At 40.3% G+C, this 24,142-nt stretch overlaps 1 long non-coding RNA gene across 1 annotated transcript; it reads left to right on the plus strand.

Moving 5' to 3' along the window:
- Positions 1–5,540: 5,540 nt before the first annotated feature.
- On the plus strand, positions 5,541–15,330 carry LOC128087920 (uncharacterized). Its single transcript, XR_008210073.1, has 3 exons — positions 5,541–5,767; positions 12,984–13,035; positions 13,618–15,330. It is a non-coding gene; the product is annotated as an uncharacterized LOC128087920 (long non-coding RNA).
- The last annotated feature ends 8,812 nt before the right edge of the window (positions 15,331–24,142 follow it).

Below are 24,142 nucleotides of genomic sequence, written 5' to 3' on the forward strand. Positions count from 1 at the left end.
TTTAAATGAGGTAATTAGAAACTTGAAGCAGTTAATATTTATTAGTCATGAAGAGTTTGACAGATTGAATGTTCTCTTACCCACACAATCTCTAACAAAGAAAATAAACCTCTTATCTTTCACTGTATATAAAGCAGGCTTTTACACGAGGCAGAAGTGGAAGGCATGTACTTCCAAGATTTCTTAGCATGAGATACTAAGATTAGTGGCTACCACTTAATCCAGGAACAGGACAAAAAACAAAACACAAAACAAAACAACAAAAAAACAATGAGGAAACAATGAAGTTCTGCAGATCCCTCCCATGGAAATGCATGGAGATCACCATGGGAAGTGTCCAGGTCCAAGACGTATGGACTGATTCTTCTGCATCACTTCAGCTTTTGCTATAAATTATGTTGTCTCTAGCAAGTTGTTGGGCTATTCCAGTCACTGGGAATTATCCAGAAGTGTCATTTCCTTTTAGCTTTGCCCTTTCTGTTGGCCTTATCTTTAGGAGAGGAGATACCTGGAGCAAAGACAGAGTGGTTTTGTGGGACTCCACAACTGCACAGGAGAAGATTTCCTAAACCTGCTTTTATCTGTCTGGGAATCCAGTGGAAAATAAGTGTTGAGGCATTTGCCTGGGCACGCTGGCTGCCCTACAGACAGGTCCAAGCAGGAGCAGTAACATGGTTCTCACCAGGGCTGCAGATGTCCAACTGCCCTAAGCACACCATGGAGCCCTGCTCAGCACTTCTCATGCCAAGGCTGGCCAATACAGCTGCACTGAGACAACAGCCAACCCGCACAGACAGCAGGTTGGATGAACTCAGGATGGACTTAGGGGCATCTGCACAGCACATACATGGTAGATCTAACATATTCTCCATCTGTCAGACTGTCAGTATGGGCAAATGTCAAAACAGTATCTCCATCCAGGCAAAGTCTGTGCAACGGATGTACGTGCTACCAGCATATAATAAAGCAGACACTGGAACCTGTTACCTTTTTGCATGAGATTGATACCAGCTCTGTCAATGATTCATGAAAAACATGAATCAAGCAAAGAAAAAAGTAGAATAGCATCATTGTTAAACTATGTAGCTGACTGGCTAGCAAGAGATGATGCATCACCGTATCTTGCCTCTCTTTTCTTAATAGCTTCACTAAATGGTCAGTATGTGCCACAATATGAAATCCCTGGGGCTCCTCACATTCAAAGGCAAATAGGAAGTAAGATAAACCTGAACAAGGCATCTTAGTAATGAATTTTGCATGTATCCACATGCAGTATTAAAAAGAATGGCTGCATAGGATTAACTGTGGCAGGCAGGTGGATAAGTGGAAAGGATTTTCATCAGAGTGTACAGAGTGAGGCCAAGGGCAGACAGCAATATGTAACATATCTGCTACAACTCTCACCTGGCACAAAGCAGTAGGACAGGACCGGCTGCCTGGTAGGCTGAACACTGTCCTGAGCTGGAGCCATCCCAGCAATGCCCTCAAGAGAACCCAGGAGAGGAACAACAAAGCAACCCTCAGTGCTAATCTGTGCCAGTGCCAGTTTGCTCTCTAAGGGAATGGTACCAAGAGCAGAGCATTCCATCACTGCACCCAGAAGAGATGAACTGCTGAACTCACTAAAGAGATTTTTCTTTATCTTACAAAAATCTTTAAATGCTATTAAAAAAAGATTGGATTTTTTTTCAGCTTTTCGTTTTTTCTCTATTAATATTATTTTTAAGGCATTTATTCTCCCAGTGTCTTTTCAGACAGTCGCAATTACATGCTTTCATTGTCTCATTCCAGACCTGTGGAGGACTGGAAAACTGTTAAGAGTGATAATGAAAGCAAAACCCATTTTAAATGATCAAAGATTCAAAAGTTTCAAGTGTTCACAGGCTTTCTTTGATTGCTAAAAAAATTGTTGGAGAAAGTCTGCTCATGTTTCAGTATCCTTCCTCCTGAAGGAGGGATCTGCAATCCTCAGCCCTGGTGCAGTGCAAACCAGGAGACAAGAGGAGAACCTTACAGGAAAACAATCTTTTAAAAAACAAATGGCACAGGATTCCTTTACGCAGTATAAAGAAACAGAACGGAAATGAACACACATTGTTTCCTCTTCAAGTACCCAGTAGAAAAATGTGCACCTTAAAAAGATTTGACCTCAATATAAGCCATAATGTAAAAATGTGAGGATCTTGGAAACTTGCGCTTTTCCTGGACGGAGGCCCAGATTTTGTAATATATCTTGCCTGTTACTATTTTTCTTGCTTTTTCCAAAGTAGAAAAGGCTCTTTTGAAGAAATGTGTTTTCTAGACACTTTGATACACCAGAGTTGGAGTCATTTTAAATACTTCAGCTTGATATATACACGTACAGTTGTAACAGTTTCTGGAAATGAGCCAACATTGCCTGTTTGGGTCTGGTTCTTAGTATCAATACGTGTAAGACTATAGACAGTGTGGTCTCTACCCTCACACGTAAAATATTCACAAGGCCAGACAGATAATACATGCACTCACTGTGCCTTTTCCTTCTTCAGCACAGTTCTAATTAGCTGCACCTGAAAGAATTTACATCCACACTGAAATCTGCCTAAACAGAAAGAGGGCAGCTAGCACACACTGGTAGTATCACATTTGCTTAGAATTGGAATTTTTTTTCTTCTTACTTCATGCAAGAAAATCAGCTGAGTTTTTGATCCAGTGACTAATTGTCGATGGGATGGGTTGAATACTCTTTCAGAGGCTGTTTTGCCGGCCTCTGATGTGCTTTTGCATGCTGACCTGCTCTTCTGTCCCTGATGCTCTTCATGCTGAGCTGAAACTGTAGCTACATACTGTTAAGTCTACCATAAAAAGCATGTGGGCAGTCAGGTACACAATGTACACAAATATATCAGCCTTTCCTGTATATCATCTCATAGCAGCTGACAGTGTCAGAGCAACTGAGGGTTTGATTCATTTTACTGTTCCAGATACATTTTAAATCCAGCTAGAAAGGGGGCAGCCATGTAGTAAATATTAATTACTAGCCCCATTAAAATTAATTCCTGCCCTATCTTATCAAACAATCTGCCACGAGAGAAAGTTTTCCCCACTGGTACATGCATAAGTCACTTCAACTTTTGTGGCTGCAAACTGAAAGCAATTCTTTCCCCACCTTCCGATGTTTGCTCAGGTGCAGTTTGGGTTCCACGTGAGCTGATTCCTGAGAACCTGCCTCAACCAGCAAGCTAACAAGAGTCGCCAACCAACTTTCACTGACTTTGCAAACAAAGCCCTCGTCCTGGAAGAGCCCGTTACGTAAAAGTATGCTCCATAAAACCATCTTTCTGTTTGTGACTTACTGTAAGTCCTTAGGTGATTTGTCTTTAAGGATGACTACATTTTTAATCAATCAGTAAGGCATGCAGTATGTAAAGTTCATGCTAGCTTGAGCGGCAGCGGGTTCTGTTTTTCCCCTGCTGAACAACCCCTTCATAGCCTGTGAGCTTTAGCTGGTGAGGTTATGCAGGCTGCCTATTAGCACTGCTCTCAGCCACATGCCTGACTGCACTTTCAAGTCTCAGGGCCAAGAGCAAACTTTAAAGGCACCCTGCCAATTAAATGCAAGCAGAAAACAAAGGCGATGTTTTTAACCAAAGCAAACATGATCAGAAATGTTCTCATGATGTTGCTACCGATAATTATTATTTTGCATTCAGTAAAGATGGTTTTTATTGAATCTGAATATTGAAATCTCCATGACAATAAAGATATCTAAAAATGAGTGTTGACCTAAAAATCTAAATCTAGTGTTGATCTGAAAATCAGCGTTGATCAAATTGCCCACTGGCCAATGAAATTAAATTAGATATATTTTACTAATCATGGAAAGTAAGCCCTATTTTTAAAGACAGTAAAGATATTTTGTGCCATGTTTTTTATAGTCTTTTTTGTGAGTCTTATGAAGAAAGAAAAAAAAAAGCCTCGATGGCATGCATTATCTACAAGAGACAAAGACAAAACACTGCAGAGTGGTTAGCCCAGATGAATTCCAGTAAACTCTTTATATCACATCATAATCCAAATACACTGCAGCAGGTTGCAGAAAACATATTTGAGGGATGACACATAGAATTTTATAGGGTGTACTTGGATTAGTACTTGTACTCTTTGTTAAACATAATTGTACTCAATGTTAAATATAATTGATTCAGTCCTCAGTTCAGCAAAAGTAATTTCTAGTGTTTAAATGTTCTGCTGGACTGGGACCCTATCTACAGTGAATCTGAAAGAGGTTTTCTGGCCTTTGAAATGTCAGTATTTTCAATTCCTTTATCTTGTTTTTATTTTCAAGATTAAAAGCAAGCTGAGCATGTTATAGGAAGCTCCTCTCCTGTGGCCAAAGGGCCTTGGTTCTATGTTGAGCTATGAGGCAGCTGAAGGCTAAGAGATGGTCATCTCTCAGAGCCTGGCCAGCTTCTTGTTCAATAGAACAAGCAGCATACAAAAAAAAACCCATCAGGGTGTCCAAAATAGGCACTGGGTTGCCTGTTGCATTGCACCTACCTGCTTTTGGGGAACACATCTTTCTGGAATGTATTGGGTTCATTTCTCCTAAGGCCTTCTAAAACCCTCCTGAATGTCTCAGGTATGTGTTGAACAAAAGGGAGAATAAAGCAAGCTGCCCTAAAATGCCTTTTGATCAGATGAACTTCTGCTTGAAAGAGAAGTGAGAATGTGACCATTCCAAGGGGATCCCAGTAATTTCTACCATGATTTCCATAATTCAATACCCTACAATTATGCATTTCAAAGTTATCTGAAAGAACCAATAAAGACAGATTGATTACTTTATTTGTATACCCTACTATGAGACATTATCACTCTAAGCTGCCAAAGCAAATTCCATGCCAGCCCTTGATCTAAAATTAGACTAAGGACAAGGAAGTGTTCTTTCCTCTACAATGATCACCTAAACCTAATGATCATTTGTTGCCTAAATGAGGTAACAGAGGCTGAAAGTGAGCACTAATGGATGATTACTGATGAAAAGCCTCCTGACCTCAAGAACATGCCCCTCTGAGAACTTACCCAGTCTTCAGCAGGGTGCTCAAAATATCCACCAGGGATAGGTTTTGAAAATCAGCAAGCAGTCAGGGAAGATGGGCACCTAATGCAGTGAATTAAAGCACTGAGAGAGGTTCTTGTTTCCCAGAATTTGTAACTAGCCATAGTAGAAGCAGAAAATACTGTGCACTACCCCCATGCTTGCCCTACTCCCAAGAGAAAAGATCTCAGTCGCAGTTGCTGAAGTCCTACCCAGCCTGAAAACTGTGGAAAATTTCAGCTGGGTGGAGGTAGAGCAAATTAACCAAGCTTCTAATTTCTCAGAAACAAGCAAGCCATTTCACAGATACTGAGCAGAGGTCAAGGAAATGTCTTCTGGCTCTCCCTTCCACAGACATTTTTAGCACTTCTTTACACTCATTTGATTGCACTTGGATTTGAGCACTTGCCTCAAATCAAGAATACAGCTTGCTGCTCTGTAGAAGACAATCATGACCTAACATAAATACAGGTCAGCAGTAAACTTCAGCCACAGCCACTCCTTCTGGGGCCACCTGTGTGAGTTTACACTAAGCAAAGGATTGTCCTCATCTACCTTCACAACCCTCTGTTTGCCATCACCTTGAAGTACAAGATTGGTTTGTACTTGTGTATGCAGGGACATGCATTATTTTGCAGGAATACTTCGTGTGCACATAGGCCTGGACCCATGAGTGTGTGTACGCGTGTAGATAGATAAACAGATATTTTGGAATTATTTCAAAGCAAGTGAAACATTTTTCTTTCTGTCTAGTTGTTTTGCAATGACTTGGCCTTGGGATCTTCCACAGAGCTCTATGTACGAATGACATACTTGCCTGTTTTTACAGCTCCTGCCTTATGTCAATTTAAGCATCTTTCCTACACCTGGAGGAGTTCAACAAACATCAGCTCACAGGTGTCACCCTCCATTGGCTGAAGGCTGGCTCCAGAGAGTCTAGCCAATATCTGCTTTGGCTATTAACAGCCTTGGAGAGGCCAAACTCAGTGTGTGGGGGGAAACAGGGGGAGGAGAAGGTGGAAGGAAAAGGAAGGGGGGGTACATGTATGTGCGTGTGCATTCACTGCTGCTTTAACTTTCCATCCATTTAAGAGTTTAAATACTAGTCAAGCACTTAAAATAACATTAGGACACATTCCAGCTTTCTCTGCCAGTCAGAGGAAAAAAATGTTTGAAACCTTGCATCTCAGCACCCCAAGGGCTTTATGATTTGTTAGGTTTAGTAGTTCAGAGGATTAAAAAGACAGAAATATTAGTAGAAAAAGAGGAAAAAAGTCAATGTGTTCACTGAAGCAAATCTAATGGGTTGCTGGGCCAGAGAAGAAAAGGTTCTACTACCTGACTGAATCTTATTTATATTTCTTGCTCCACAATAAAAAATAATTTTCTAGACACTTCCCCCTTCCTTTTTTTTTTTTTTTTTTTTTTTGCTATGCTAGTCACATTTCCTAAATCCTTTATCAACGGCTGCTCTGCATATGAATGGGCTGTAATTGAACTGTCACATTCATGAAGGTCAGTAACCTTTCATTAGGAAGAATGTGTCTTTCTTGATAAATTGGAAAGTCCCCGAGGATTTGAAAGCATTTTTTTATTTCATTCTTTCAAATATACCTCAAAAATCTAACACAGATCTTTCTCTCCTTTTCTCTCACTTGCTTTTCATAGCACTCTGTCAAACCCCTTGTCTTTGTCTTTGTCATAGGCAGTTCCATGCAAAATATTCAATCACATGCTTTCACTGTGACCTTTTTAAAAGCAAAATGGGAAGCATAAGTCCCCCACCCTCAACCCTTCACTTTGAACTGCAGACAGCTGATACTTCTGCTTGAAAAAAAAAAAAAATCTAAACCTTGAGATTAGAGTTGTTGCCACGCTCCTGCTTCTTCAGAGGGACTTCCATATTTACTGTGAAGTGATCTAAGTGAAAGTGTGTTGGTGCCAGTGTATTTGTCCATCTTTTTGGTATGTCCATTTATCTGCACAGAGAGCAAGCTGAACACCTCAAGTAGTGACAGGTTGCATGTGAAGAACAAATTGTGGGAGAGAGTCATGCTTGGAAAAAAAAAAAAAAAAAAAGAAACACTTGGCAGCGCAGACAGATTTCAATCTCTGTCACAGAATAGCTCCATGCATCTCAGCCGTCCTATCTAAAGAAAACAAGCTCTCCAGAGGAGTGCTTTTGTACCTTGATCTGCACTCTCACACAGCAGGGTCTATAAGAGAACCTTTGTGGTTGCCAAACACATAACCACTGCTCAACTCCTCCTCCAGATTTCAATCAGAAAGTGTGCAGCAGGACACAAGGAAATGTGTTGAGCTTTCCGCCCTTAACAGTGCAAAAGTGTAATTTTAAATGACTTAAAAATGCTGGAGAGGCTAATGGATGCTCCCAAGACTAGGCCCTGGCCTAGCTTATCTAAGCCTAGGACTCATCTTCATTCAGGACGACAGCTTGATGCCAGGATCAGAAAAGAAGGCAGTTTGGTGACAAAGTCCATCATTATTAAGACAGAAACATTATCTTGGAAAAGGGGAAACATGGGAAAGGGAAACAAGCATCTCATCTTTGGTGCTAGCTAGCTAAGTACCTGAAGAAGTAACATGAATTAAAGGTTCCCTAGAGCTGTCAGAGGACTGTCCTTTTATTGTCAGCACCAACAAAATTGTGGCAATTGAAGATTCACCACTCCAAGACAGAATGTAGAGAAACGAGTTACAAGGAAGGTAGAATTGAAAAGCAGCTGGAATTCTTTAACGGTGCAGGCCACACTAGTAGCTTTTCAACTGGAAAGATGAAAGAAGCAAAATATTTCTTCTGACTTTTGCAGAAATGATTGAAGAATGAATTAGGCCTAACTTACCTTGTTTAAGCATTCTATCAGCTAGCAGGCTTCTGTTGGAGTTTATATGCCCAAGTCTAAAAGGGAACCCTTCCAGCCTCAATTGGTCTTGGGGGAGCTGTGCATAAAAAGACTTTCCTATAGCAAAAGAAGAAAGACTCTGTACGCATTAATGTCCTCCTCCAGCAGCACCAATATGTTGAATCTAGACTGACTCCTTTTGCTCAAGTTCTACCACCACTCTCCAGACAAAGTTCATGGCTAGCCAGACTGTGGCCAGCAGCATAAATTGGCTGGAAGCATCATCAGAGTTCTCTGTGACACTGCTGAAATGCAGGTATCCATACAAACATTGTGAAGAAGGAAGACAGCTTTATTAGTGACTAGAGGTACGTTGCAAACTCTGCCTATGACTCTAAAGCAACAGGAAGTCCTTCAAAGGCTGAGACTCTCAGGGCCATCTTCATGCTGCCCAACATAAGAGCCCAACTTAGAAATCTCTTCTACAACGGCATTGAAGGGCAATAAGCAGGGAGTAAGTCAGACTCCCACGTTTCACGAGCAGCAGTCAAAACACATCAAGTAGGCACGACTGACTTCTCTACATGCCTAACTTGGGTACCAAGATGACTTATTTCCACTGACTACACAGGAAACCAAGATCCAGCAATGTGGCATAACAGGTGGTCAGAATTGTTCACCAGACTTTTGACTTGACATGTTGTCATTGCTCCTATGCTGCTTCATACCAGGCAACTGGAACACAATTCCTAGCTCAGCCTGATCTTTGTTCTGTAGAATAAATAGATACATTCTTGTGCAGTGTTTTTCAATGGTGCATCAGGAAGCAATTGAGTAGTAAGCTCTTTTTCAGAGGACAGACTCCAACTAGTAAGCAAAGAAGAATTGTATATTAATGCAAATCACGCTGTATGGACGAGTTTTCCTAAGAGTTAATTTTGAGATTTTTGCTGTTTTAGTCTTCTGCAATGTATGTGGGTGAGCCAGTGATCTGGAGAATAGTTTCATGCAAGTGCCCAAACATTTTGATACTCTCTCTTGTTGAAAGAACAGATTTAACTGCCAGACAAATCAACTCAAGTGGAACACCACAATCTTGGGAAAGAAAGCTCATCAAGGTAATGTCTCATCCTTTATTATATTGGTCCACGATCAGAGGCCATCAGAGATGAATGTTGGTGATATGGCAGTAGGAGTTGAACCTTCCCACCAACATCCCATTACATTTTGTTGATATGTGACAATGGGCAGCAGAGGAGCAGTCAGACAAAATGGCATCCAATACGGAAGTGAGCATGAAGCAAAGGTGTGTCAGTGAATGCCCCCATGTGGAAAAAAATAACACTCACTAACATTCATCAACACTTGCTGAATGTTTCCGGAGACCAAACATGATCTGGAGACCATGTGAGCATAGTGAGATGATGGGTGGTGTGTTTCAGCAGTGGTGGCAGACACATGAAAGACAAGCCATGTTCAGGATGGCCATGAACAGCTGTCACACCACAAAATGAAGAACATCTTGGTCAGCTCATCTCCACAAATAAGCAGATTACAACCAGGAAACTGCGAGTTGAACATCGATGCATTGAAAAAAATGGTGGCAATGCTGAATATCACAAAGTTTGTGTCAGGTGAGTCCCACAGGAACTGAAAGAACACCACATGCAAGTTTATCCGGACCTACTGATCCAACGCAAAGCTGAAGCTGACAGTTTCCTGGATCGCATCATTACCAGTTATGGGGAGTAATGCCACCACTACAAGCTAGAGCAAAACAGCAGTTCATGGAGTGAATTCCCCATCAAATAAAAAGTTCAAGATGCAGCTCTCAACAAGTGAAGTGATGTGCACTGCTTTTTGGGATAGGAAAGGGATGATCCTTCTAGTTTTCAAGAAATCCTTATAAACCATCATCTCTGACCACTGCATCACAATGCTGACTGCTGAAGGTGCAAACTTCTAGACTCCAGCTACAGAAAAAAAGATGGCCTTTCTCTTGCAAAGAGATAACACCAGGCCTCACACCAGTTTGAGGACTGTGGAGCACATCACCAATCTTGGCTGGACTGTTCTACCACACCTACCACATAGTGTCAATCTGGCACCTTCTGACTTCCATCTGTTCAGGTCGATGAAAGATGGAGTACATGGGCAACATTTTCCTAGCAACACCACCATCACAGCAACTGTGAAACAATGGGTCACCTCAGCTGGTGCAGATTTTTTTTTTTTTTTTTTTACAAGTATGGCATGCAGGTTCTTGTTCACTGCTAGCAAAAATTCACAGCTAGTGGTGGTGACTATACTGAAAAACAGTGTTTTGTAACTGAGAATTTGCTCTATTACACTGTTATTGTACTCTTTCTATCTGTCGCAATTTCCATATAAATAAATAGCAGGCATTACTTTCAGAGTCATCTATGTGATTTTAAAGCTATTTTCTATCTTGCCTGGCCTAAAATACTCCTAGGGCAACACTTTTCGAAGCATGTTGTTGTTTCTCTTTCATAGCCAAATGGACATGATGTAGCTACTTACAAATCTCTGGAGAGATTCTGTTCTGATTCATGCTCCCTTCCTCAGTCCAGCACTTCCAAATCTGTTTTCTTAGTTGAACCTGGAGGTGGTTTTCCTACATCTCAGTATTTGGGTTCTATGCAGCTAAACCTTTTTGTATGTATCAGAGCCCAAACGAAGCTCTGACAACTGCATATGTAAAAAACCCAACACAGCAGAGTGTGGTATATAACATCATTATAAATCTCCAGACCAAAACAATGCGGCTTCTCAAGCACTCTGTACTGTGTATAAAATAAAAGTGGTTAAAGAATTTGTTTAGAAGTATGTTAAGCAGGCAGGCAGTGAATAAATCCACTTTACCACTTCATGGCTTTACAAAGAAGCCCATCCATTAACATGGGAACCCTCTTGTTTGCATTTCTTAACAGCTGACATTTGTACCTTTCTGAGGAAAGTGAAGGGCATCTCATTGCTTCATTGTTTAAATCAGTGTGGAAATAATGGGGATGATAGGGAATTGGAGCTAATTTCCTTTGTCTCCTATTCAGCAGATAATGGTGGTATGTGCGGGATGCTAAAGGCCAGGCAGAGGAGGTGACCTGAAGATGACTTCATTCTTATGAGGTTTATCAAAGGCTCCTGTCAGTCAAATGCATGCTGAGAGTTTGGGGACTGGCCATCTGGTCCAAAGTTAATCAAAGAGGAAAAAGGAAAGTAAGGAGGTGAAAAATCTCCCTGTCAGCTTTGTGCAAGGTGGAGAGAGACACAGAGGAGGGAAACTCCTGAGCTTCAGCAGCCCAGCTCCCAGGCCAAATATCCAGGCTGCATGCAGGGCAGAAGCAAATGCCTTGGAATGAGGTGGAGGAGCACAGGGGAAAGATAATGTTGTTTTGCTTTTTCACTGGGATCACCCCAAGGCACTTTAAAGTGGCGAGCCTGAAGGTCACCACTGCTGTTAGCCACTCAGAGCAGCAGCAGAATCGTTTCGCTTGTCCTTAAACAGAGGGAAAGTGACCAGTTCAGGGTAGGGAAATCGCTCTAATAGTAATGCCTCTTGTTTATTTCCATGGTAACTACAAAAGATACAAAGAGCACAATTCGATAGAGTACGTTCTCAGCTATAGAACACTAGTTTTCAACATAGTTACTACCTTTAGCTATGCATTTTCACCAGCACTGAATGAGAGCCTTCATGCTATGCTTGTAAAAATCTGCACCAGCAGAGGTGCCCCATTGTTGTTGTCACCACTGCTGAAACACTCCACCCATCACCTCACTGTGCTCACATCCACTGTTTGGTCTCCAGAAACATTCAGCAAGTGTTGATGACTGTCAGTGAGTGCCATTTTTTCCACATGGGGGAATTCAATGACACACCTTTGCTTCATAACATGCTTCCATGCCAGACACTATTCTGTCAGACTGCCCCTCTGCTACCATCTGTCACACGACAACAAAATGCAATGGAGGGAGGTGGTGGGAGGGTTCAGCCCCTATGGTCATACCATCAATATCCTCTTCTGATGTCATGGGCCAACATAACAAAATAGGATTCATTACTTTCAGAGCAGCCCTTGTAAAACACAAGGGTTTTACAAGGAAAGAAGCCTGGCTTCTTTCCTCAGAGTTCTGTATCGTGCAAGCACAACAAGAGCTATAGCCATGCAACATTCATGGCCTGCAGACACAACCTTACACAGCTTCTCAGCCACTAAACCCTGCACTCACCTGGTTCAAGCCCAGGTGTTCTGCAAGCACTAACTGCTTCTGACAGGTTTGTGTACTCAGCACATGACGGCTTTCTTGTCAGTAGTGACCCATACACATTTTTAGACTGTGTGTAGTCTAAGAGGTGTATAGAGAGCAGATTTAACGACATAGGGTTTGGTTTGTGATGAAAGGGTCTCAGAGAATGCTCATCAGAATGAAGACACCGATCAGATTACCATAGTACTGTTTAAATGTGTGTGTGTTATGTAAAAATACATTATTTCACTATAGATGTTTTCTGAAGTAAAACAGAGTGTGACAGCCTGTTAGTTTGATTTCCATAACCAGCCCTGCTCAGCTGCCCAAATCAGCCAAATAGAGACATATTTTTAAAACTAAAATGTCCAGATTGCGAATCCCTCCCTCATGCTGGCAAGTAGTCATGCTAATGAGTAGTCTCCTTGACTCCAGGGGAAAAATTCTTGCCAGTAAAGGTTTCACAATCCCACCCCAAAACATTTATGAAATGATTAATCTATGTGAATTGACTTAAAAAGAAAAAAGAAATTAAGAAGAGGAAAGAGGGGAAGGCTCTTTTGAATGCTGCAAATTAAGGTTGAGGACTTGGAGACGCTGTCGTGGGCTTAGGCAGAGCAAGGGAAGAATGCAGTGCCCTTTTAGTATCCCCTCACAGACAGAAACATGCTAAAACCAGAGAGAACCAGAACAAAAGAGCCTGGCAACCTCATATACCTGAGGGGTGGGACTCGCTTCTCCATTAAGTTTCCATTCTGCTTCCTCCTCAGGTCGAGGTCCAGTCAGGCCCCCATGGGAAGGAACATATGGAAAGCAGCATCAGTGAGTTCTGCTCCACCTGCAGCTTTGTGGGGCTGAGTGTCCCTTGGTGCCCTGTTTGGGATCGCTCTGCATGGCTGAGCACTGTAAAAGAGAGCTAAGAATAGCCAGAGTGGAAGCATGCGGGGTTTTAAAAACAAAAGCAAACCCTTACAAAGCACCTAACCCTAAAAGACCTCTGCTGAGCAAAGCATTTCAGCCAGAAACATATCGCTCTGTCTGTGCTATTCAGTAACACCATATACACAGATACGTCCTGCTTGCTGCCCTCCGATTTTTAGCAAGCATTTAAAACAGAGAGCAACTTGCTGCACACCAGGCAGCTCAAGGCTGGTGCAGTCAGAAGTGAATAAGAGTGGAGATAAGGAGGCTTTGGATTTTCTTGTTCCTAATGGCTGACGTGATGCCTAATGCACAGGAACAAAAGAATCTGATGAGCACAAAACACGCACTGTAATTTTACTAACCCTCACTTGTACTTGTTATTCACTGATCAATCTTCACCTGAGCTGTAATGACTTCAGAGGGCAGACAGTTTGTAACAGCATTCTTTTGTTTTTGTTGTTTTTGTTTTTATCTATACAGCTCTAGATCTGAGAAAAATATGAATAAGAACAGGATCTTTCCCAACCTGTAGAAATAAAATGCAGCCATGTGGATCCCAACATAAAAACAAGTGTCAACATGTCTGAAATACTGTGCCTGTCATAAATGAAGCTCACAAGCAAGTTTGTTTTTGTCTTCACGGCACAAAAGTTGCAGACGTTCATAAATGGGCTGACAGAAAAGTCAGCAAGGAGAGAAGCTGGCTATCCTCTAAATGAATTAGGGTTGGTTGATTTTCATTTTATTTATTTACTTGATTATTTTATCACACTGACAACCAATATCAGATATTTTTGATTCCTCTTGCTTAGTTCTAGCTGAATCTCTCAGAAGGAAATAGTAGGATTCCTGGTCTAACACACCAGTTGGACACACAGGTATGAACATCATGGCATTAGCATGTCCTCTTCCTTTTCACAGACTTAAAATTATTTGACACGTCAAGTTAGAAAATACCTTAAACCAATCAGCACCTCCATTTTTTTCAGTCACTGAGACTATTTCCAAAAGCAGGGAGGTTTAGCCACATAATCCTGAATTGAAATAAGCCAAGTGACTTAATTGCCTTGAAGACAGTGAGAACATCCAACTGGAGTCTTTTCCCCACACCTTCCACAACTTCCTTGTAGTTTATATTATGTTGTTGCAAATATGGCAATATTAAGTCCTTCTCAAAGAACCTTTTCAGCTTTCTTCTCTGTTGCACTACATGATCAACACCAAGCATGCTGAACACACGCTTTAGTGATTGCCACAGCAATAATTCAGAGAACCAGTTTTCCTTTCAAAAAACTTCAGAATAGCAAAGGTTTGTGGAGGGAAGCTATCAGGATGCTGGAAAGCACTAACACAATTTATTAGACAAACCCTGTGTGGATGCAATGGCAGCTCTGCTATCAAAGGCAAAAACCTTCAGGCATTTTACATCCCATAATCCCAATGAAAGCCTGTTTTTGCAGATACCCTGCAGTTTATGAATCACTGGCTGTAGTATACAAAATCCCTTATTTAAGTAATTATGGTACAATGCATAAATCTGCACGGTGGCTGACGTTATATAAAAAGTTCCAAGTCAGTTTCAAAACTACAACCGAAATAAAATAAAAACCCCAACTGGAAACAACTGCCTTGCAGTAAATGCATTTTGTGAGCTGGGGGCATGCTCTGATACAATTATATTAGATCTGTCCTGGAGACTGGATGAGGTCTAGCAATATAGAAACCCAAGTGAAGCATGGGCAGAGAATGGCTCCTCTGCCCAAGTGAAATCCATTTGTTTTCACTTGGGCTTCAGTGCACAGTTTTGAAGTTGAACATGGGAAGATCTCAAACCTTAGCCGTGGCCTTAGCCATGCATTGCCCTAGTAAGGGGATTGGCTTCTATTTCTTCAGCAGAATGAACCAAAAGCCTGGTATTTCAGAAAATTACCTAATTTCTACCAGATTATATGTAGGCCCTCTGTGTACTCTGTCCTGATTTATCTCCATGCCTAGGTAGTTCAGCCTCTACGTTCAGACCTGGAAAAAAATAGGCTTTCTTTCACAAAAAGCCATTATTTGCCCAACTTCAGCTTCATCTACAGACTGCATATTTCACCAGAGCTTGTACCCTTCAGTTGGTACATAGATTAGACTTAAAGTGACAGACAGGTGGTATTTGGCCAAGTCAGTTCCAGATCAGACCAAGTGTCAGTTATACACATAACGAACATATATATATATATATATATATATAAAGAAGGGCAGAATTACATTATAGTGTACAGAGCACAATGAATGTGTACAATTTGGATTAATTAGAAAATATGCTCTCTTCCTGTACTTAGAATTTAAGAACTGGTGAGAGCCACTGTATAATCAATGAATATTAAGATGTCATAATTACAAAATAAACAAGAGAGTTTGGCAAAGCAGATTACAGTAACAAAAAGAGAATAGATAGAAAGCTTACCCCTATCCTGGGCTCACTCACAAAACTCCAGCAGAGCAGATCTCCAGCAGAGACCCTTCCCCACTGGCAGCCAGCTCTTAAATAGGTCTAGGAGAGCTGTAGCCAGAATCCACCCCTTCTGGCAGTACAGGTGAATTGCCTTCACCTGTGCTCCTGTGGCTGACTCAGTGCTCGCCTCAGGTGGTCAATCAGAGGTTCAGGCCGTGGCTCAGCAGTTCCCATACAGCCACATCAGAAAAAATTGTAATGTGGAAAATGAGCGTTTCTTTTACTGTGTGCATTTTCTGATTTCCTATGTAATAGGAAATATACAGTCTTTCAAGGGAAGCCATCATTTAAAAAAAAAAAATGTTGATCTGGATCATACTTAGCATTTTCAGAAGTGTTGTGTACCTCCCACATGTCCATTTAGTACAAATGTTATCTTCTAGTTCCCTGCACAAGGAATCTACAGAACAATTGGAACTTGCTTGGCAAGTAGAAAAATGATCATGACCACAGAGCACAACATCAATCCATGTTTGGGAAGTGTTGTATGAACTGGAAATCTTTCTCTGAAGTACTTCACAAAGTACAACCCAATAAAACATTACATGCTTGCAGAATTTTATCCTGCTTGTTGGCAAAGTTGGCAAAGTTGGCAAAGATTTCTTCCCCAAATAACATCTTTGACTCAGATTTAATTTCATTTCATTCCCTTCAGAAAAAAAAAAATATATATATATATGTATATATATATATATTGTTCATGTTAGATTCACAGGCACCTGAGGTAGTTTAAATTAAATGAACCATTGCAACCAGGGCACAAACACCAAATACATGGTGAGGATGGTGAGAACTAACAGTTGGTATCTCACGCAGAGGCTGTGTTGTGGAGCTCCCAGGGCAGGCTGATAAAGTCATTATAAGTTTTTGTTTGAAGGAAGGGAGAGCCAGGTGGCAGACGATTTTCCTGAGCTAGTCTGCCTTTTGCTACAAGTTTCAGTCACAAAGAGTACAAATGGTTTGAGTTAAGAACACTGCAAAGAGTTTGGCAGAAATAGGGACTGCTCTGTACACGGGATGTTGTGATTCCTGCATCTACAATTCCCTGGGATACAGTTCTCCTAGCCAACACCTGACAGGAAATATTTAGGAGGATGTAAGTCTTCTTTAGAAGAAAATTACAGCAGAGACAAGTCCAATATAACAACCAGAACACGAGAAAAAGGCTTTCGCAGTTTGTGTTCTAGATGACCAACTGAAATCCTGGCTCCATGAAGTCTTTTGCTGCTCACTTCTCTGAGGGAAGTTTACTGAAAACTAGCTGGCTTTCATATTTTTTTGACTGGCTGTGTTGCCTAGCATCTGTCAGAGAAGAGCAGATTTAATCACACTCTGAACAACGGATACAGTGTACCCTGAGATGAAAAAATGTTTGCTTTGCATAGACCCACACACCTCAACAGGTAGTCATTTAATGATATAGAAAAAGTGCTGCCATCCTTCTCATTAACAGGATTTATTTGTCAGACTCGGGAAGTATAACTTCAAGTACATTTTTTTGGAAACAGTTGATGTGTTCATGCTGTTTTCACTTTTCTCTGAAGAGTTTTATTGATACAATACCAATATTTTTTTAAGCAGAGATCATACTGCTACAGGATGACAACTGAAGAGAGTGCTGTGCTACAATATGTAATTAACCCTTTGTTTTTTTATGCCCCATATAAAAGGGCTCAGGATGGGGCCCTGAGTAGCCTGATCTATTGGGTGGCGAGCTTGCCCACAGCAGGGGAATGAAATCAGATGATCTTTATGGCCCCTTCCAAACCCAGTCATTCTATGATTCTGTGAAACAAAAGTTAAAAAGCAAGAAATAAGGCATATTTTCATAAGGCATGTCTAATGCCTAATATCTGCTTGTGTTCAGGGTCAAATGATCATTGTGAATGAACACTGAAATGAATGCACGTCCTCTTAAGGTGGATAAACACACGATTCTTGAATGAGAAACAGACCAGAGCCTCTAGGGAAAATGGGTTTTCATCTTTGTCCCTTTTCTTGTACCTCCTCTCAACAGCCACCCTTTTGAAAAACAAATGAGACGATCATCAGAAGAAAACAGCATTAAAAAGAAAGTTACTAACCCCACAGCTTTCCTAATGACTTGGAATAGTCTGAGTAGCCACCAACTGGAACAGGGATCTTTGGTCTATTGTACCATATCATGTGACTTCAAGAAAATGAGATGGGAAGGTAAATACTCAAAGTAGGATTTAGCAGTGTTGTGGCTGAAGAGGGACACAAAACCCACCTATGGTTGTCAGAGTGAAAAGAAGGGTGACAATCTTACAGAGTTAGAGGAGGTCAATAAATCACCAACCTTATCTTGCAAACAGAGCCTGTGACTGCAAAAATTAGCTCATTTATTCTGTACAATTAAATTTATTGAAGTGTGACAGAAAAAGTTTAGCAGTCGCTGATGCAGAAAGGCAGCAACAACGGGGGCAGGCAACTGAGTGAATGACACAATTAGGTGATTTTCATTTTATTTATCAATATAATTATTGAATTGTATTTATCCTATTTCACAGATTTTTACCATTATTAAAGCCTGGGCCTCAAGGGAAAGAATTAGTTCAAATTTTCAGTCTAACTTAATGTGATTATAGAGCAGTTAATAAAGGAAAAGTTCTATAAAGTGCCACACAATCTTGTATTCAATGTCACCCCACCATCAGGCTCTGAAATCCAGAATCCATTCTTGTATAGGCAGGAAATTGAATATGAATTGTGAATACTCTATATTTCCTAGATGGCAAACAAAACTGTTTGCAGGATCCCATCTTGATGCAGCCCCAAAGAAGCCAAGATTCCTCCCAGTTTTAAACTTAGGGATATGCTTCTTTCTTAAAATAAACAAATAATAAATAAATAAGCACTGCACACTCTGTTCCCACCTCTACTTCAAGCTTCAGTAAGCTTCAATTATTAGGTAATGTTGTGAAAAGAATGCAGAAAAATTGGGGAAAGACTGCTGTCAGAGGAGCAGATGAATATGGTTCTTACACAAAATTGATCATTTTGGTTCAGATTATAAAAATATATAACCTCCAAATATTTGGACAATACATTTTTAGCAAACTAAAAGCTATTGCACAATGACAAAAGCATCTATTAAGAAAAGCAACTTTTTTCTAGTCCAGTTCAGCCTAAAATCATCTAGAGTGCTCTAAGTTGCTCTGGCTCCCTTCTTAGCATGCCTTTTTGTCATTCACAATGTCTGCTTTTGGTTTTGAGTAGGTAAGAGACAGTTTGAGACATGCTGGACTTGACTCATGCACATATTCCACCCTTGCTGCCTACATACATGAGGAAGCAAACATATGTTAAGCAGTAAGCTATATAATAACTCATGTCCTTTCTCACAGGTTCAGGAAATTAGACCACATGCTATTGCAAGTGCCTAACTTTTCCAGTGTTTTGAAAGACTCCATTTCCATTGCAACTAGCTTATTCAGTTGTACCCTGCACTTCCATTCCATAAAAATTTATTTGCTCTGAGGTACGGGTCATTTTTCTAAATGTTGGTCAAAGTGCCATGGAGCATTGCCTAAAACATTAAAACAATGGAGAGGGTCCAGAATAATTCTATACCCACAATTAATAAAAATAAATATTATTATTCATAATTAATAATTTACTTTGAGTGATGTGTCCAGAATTCCCACCACCAACATATTCAAGTTACCAGTACCCTGATGTCTGAATAGGCTCCCATTATATTTTGGAAACTCAGAACATGGACTTCTGCAGCAAAGGGCAAGAAGGGAGGTTTCCATCCATAAAACATAAAGATTAATAGAGCTAATAAACTGGATCTCAGTGGAACTATTTCAGTTAAAATTGGCATGTGCTATCTACAGAATAAAAGGGATCAAAAGAAAGCAAGCCATATATCACGCATTTTGCTTTGTGTGTCACGTTTTACTGTGTATCTTTATTTTGGGTAAATCTTGGAAAGTTACCTCTCCATTTATGTTTACAGAACTGTATGAGACCTGGAGCTGCTGGGAATCATTCCATAGCAGCATTGAGCAGTGATCTGCCCACCTCCAGAGACACAAAAGCAGAGATAGTCTTGTCTCCAAAAATCTTTCACGTCAGCATCAAAAAGATTGTAAGAAACAGATTGAAACAAACAAAAGGATAAAAGAAGAAAATGTTGAGTGTTTAACTGTCTGGAGATGTTTCAGCTTCCACTTCTATTAGGTACCAGCAGAGAAGAATGGCATACCTTCAAGGACTAAATTCTTAGAATCTTTGCAGAATTCAGCAAGGCTCTCACCAACAGGGAGAAGCTCCATATGAGTACATGAAGTGGGTTTCTACCTGAAACTAAGGATTCAGGAATTCAGTAATTATAAGTATACTCTTCCGTGGTACTTCGTACTCCAAGAATCCCAAGTTATCTTTCAAATAAAGAGTATCCCTGTGCCATGAAATCCCAATTTGGCAGGCAAATCCCCTTTATCTGAAGCCCCTCAAAGGAAATGAGAAAGGTTTTAACACCAAAAAACTATATTTTTCTGGAATAGAAATGAGAAACCTTCACTTTTTAAAGCATTGTAATCTGGATTGACTAGGTCAAACACAATCATCACAAAATGGATAACATAAATCAATTTTTTCCTACCCACTTACAGGTCAAGTCCTTGCTTTCAAGCCTGGTTTCATTCAATTCGGTTGGTATTTGGAACACAGCAAGCCATGCATATTCCCTTCTGGTCAAAGCTTCTTTTTGCCATCCCAAAGATACTTGAATAGCTGTTTGCTTCTTGCTCATCCCTACTGTCTCCCAACCTGTCCACCTGGCAGGAGACCCTTCGAACTGAGTGGTTACTCCTCCCTGTCTGTCATACCCTACCTCCACTCTGAAATCACCTCCTTGACATTACCGCATGGATCTAAATTGCTGAACTCACCATTTTTCTCCCACAAGGGCTGTAGTTGAACCAACTATTTCTTTTGAAAAAGTAACGTAACCTACAAAATGCGAATGAATAAAGCAGACACTTGATGACTCTCCATCACATCTTGGCACTATCTTGATTTTCCAGTTGGAAAACGGAAGCATAGGAATGGGGTATCCAAGATAATAAAGACTATCAGGGACCTCTACCTTCTTAGATATCTTTCCTGAGTCTCCAGCCCCATGTTGCTGGCTTACACATGCCATAAAACCTTACACAAGTTCATTTTAAACAGATTTATATGTGCTGGAAACTCTAGCAGAACTTGCACACTCTTCTCTTGAAATCGTTCATGTGCATGCGCATAACACTGATCCATCTGATGTACGTGGTCTTGTTTCTTAAAAATGTTAGATGCCTGGAGGATGCTTTTCTCCACCTACAATTAACATGGCTTTGCTTTTTTTGCTCTGTTTTCCAAAATAAAACCTTTATAAGGGCTGTTTTGTTCAGCGATGAATGTGGTTTGTGACTGACTTCCCACATTAGCGCTGTGCATTGATGTACAACTATCAAGACTTTTCATTCCAAATCAAATATGCTTTTCTAAATAATTATTTATCCTTGAAGAGATCACAGAGGCCCTAATGGCAATAATTCCCCCTCACCCTTCCATATGCAGAATCATTACTTGAAAGGGCAATGTGCCTCAGGTTTCCATACTACCCACCAATTCATCTTTTCTTCAAGCCACATTATGCATAAGAATTAATGTGCATTAAAGCTGAAGAAAGCCTGTCCAGCTCTTCAGAGGACACAAATTCATTGCATGCAATCGCCAAGAATAAAATGCAGAGGAACCCTGAGTGTATGATGTTCCTGAGCCCCTCCAACATTTTTTGATTAAAAGGGGCCCAGCAAACATCAATTAGCAGTTCTGCAAAGCACAGAAGTGCCCTCTGTTATGTCGTTTCCTCTTTCCTTATCTCAGTTTTCTTAACCTAAAAGTAAGGATTTACCTGTCTGCTTCAAATATTCAACACTTCAATGCTTTAAGAAGGTTGCTAGCAGGGATTCTGGGTCTGAAAAGGAATGAACTGGAAGAAAGGGAGATGATGATAGACTCTTCCATGGCATGGAAGAATAAAGTCAGAAGTTGAGATGAGTTGCACAATGTTTCTTGATGAGGAAACCCACTTCTCCATATGGTTTCTGCTGGACCCACTTGGACATTTTTTGAGTTTGAACACCAAGCAAAAGCCCCTAAAAAGAAAGTTCAAATGCTACAAAGAATAGCTCAGCTCTGTCAACTCCAGCTTCCTCATCATTGTTGTACCTAACATCAGTCAGAGCATAAGCAGCTTTGCACAACAGAGCTAACCTCATGGTCTGAGCTTAGGTAGAGGGACAGCTTAATGCCACTTAAAGCTAGTGATTTGGACACAAGGGTTAGCAGTAAAGTTTGCAGTGGCAAATCAGGGCCAGTACCCAGATTTCACAACTCTCCTACCGTGGCTATGATGAGACTATGCTGAGCAATCTGTGCTCAGGCTTTGTAAGACCTCCCGCAAGGTTTGACAATAAGTAAGTCATATTAAAAGAATACAGCCAAAAACAGCCAAGTGGTAACTACAGATGATAATATCTAAGAGTTACATCCTAAAGGAAACGGGGAATAAAGAATGGGGAATACAGTAGGGATAATGGGATACTGAAAAGCCTCTTTCTTCCTGTGACTGATTGCAAATATGAGAAACTGATATAGATATGCATAAAATGTTTTGAGAGGAGAGATGTAGACGAGTAAGTAGGTCATAGTTTCAGGGATTAGTTCAAGTAGTCTTTTTCCAATAGTCTGGAAGAAGAAATTCTGTTTTTAACATCCATTACTGGTCTTTATGTTATATAAGATATCAGGACATCAGCTAGGCCTCATCTCTGTCATCTGAGTCACCAGAAGTCAGCCATCAGAAGAGCACACTATTGCTGGACATAGTCACCAAAAATAGTAAGCCAAGCTCTAAATCATGGGTTTCCAGTCTTCTGGCTTGCCTGGGCTGCACTGATTGAAGAGAAATTGTCTTGGGCCACAAATAAAATATACAATATAGCTAATATATGCAAGTAGCAAAACTTCTTCTTTTTTTTTTTTTTTTTTTTTGTATTTTTATTAAAACATTAAAAAAAGAGGGCAAAAATACTAGTGGGATATTTGATCTTGCTTTTATGAAACTAATGCATCAGTGTCTGATGTGATAGAAATGGTTGCAATTCTTAGTGAGTTCTCAAGGTGCTCCCCAGAGATTTTTGATCCAGTTTTACTTTTCCTGTGCTTCATCCTTGAAAACAGTTGTTCACAAATACACGTACTGCCAAAAATCAACAACTTGATTAAGGCAGGATTGTGAGGCGAGGAATACTTTTCTTGTGTACAATAGGGCTTCACCATGTCTGGTAAAGAGACATGATCTAATTCTTTGTCAAGTTGAATGTCTGATTGCAACTGTATTTTTTCTGTGCCAAGGTGTAGACACCACAGATGTTGCAGTCATTTTTTACATTTTCATATCCAAGAACTACATTAAAAAATTCTTGTGATGCACATCACGTGTTTCATTTGTTATTAGTAGATTATAATCTACAAGTATGCATTCAGAAGCCTTAGTGATTGGTTATTTTTTGGCAATTTCATATTTGCTACCCCTTTCAAAACTATAAAGTAGGGCTTACATGAGAATGTATTGAAATTGTTTCTAATTTTGAAATATGTAATATTTCTAATTTTGAAATGTACATTAATTCTCATGTTTTGAAATATATACTGGTTTTTTTTTGGACTTTACTTTTATCTGTGCTTCAGATTTTATCATAAAACATTTAACTCATCAAATGACTTCCATGCAAAAAAAAATACACAGTTCAGTGAATGTACAAGTGGATAAATGTAGGCATAGAATACATTATTAATCGATAATTAAATAAGAAAACTTACATGTCTGCTTAAGAACAGAAACTATGTCTTCACAGGCACACACACATGTAGGTAGGTTGAAATACTGTTATCAGGACTCACTGCATTTTACTTGCCAAGTGGCACGAGCACACATAACGTGTAATGCTTGTCAGGTTTTGATTTGACTGAGCATGTGTGGTGGGCATGAGGGGCACTCCATTGTCACCTATGTGGTCCATGCTTGAGCTATGATGCAGTCAACTCGTAAAAAAAACTAAATATCATGTAAGAAGGGTAGAAGTTTACAATCTTATTAGCTGTCCAGAGCTGCATGTGGTCCACAGGTTTGACATGCTTGCATCGAATAGCAGTGGATAGTAGAAGAATAAGACACAGCGGAAGAGAAATTTGAACTGGCTACAAGCAATTTTTGCCCCCACAATGAGGGGAGCAGTGTTCAAGGCCATTTGAACTGGCTGCCAGTGTTCAAGGAGCATTTGGACAATGCATTCAGACATACTATCTGATTTTTGTGTGGTCCTGCGTAGAGACAGGAGTTGGACTCAACGATCCTTGAGGGTCCCTTCCAACTCACGATATTTTATGGTTCTATGGTTCTATGCTGTGCATCTTTCTTTGAGG

This window comes from Tympanuchus pallidicinctus, unplaced genomic scaffold, assembly GCF_026119805.1.
Source record: "Tympanuchus pallidicinctus isolate F22 unplaced genomic scaffold, pur_lepc_1.0 scaffold31, whole genome shotgun sequence".
Taxonomy (NCBI): domain Eukaryota; kingdom Metazoa; phylum Chordata; class Aves; order Galliformes; family Phasianidae; genus Tympanuchus; species Tympanuchus pallidicinctus.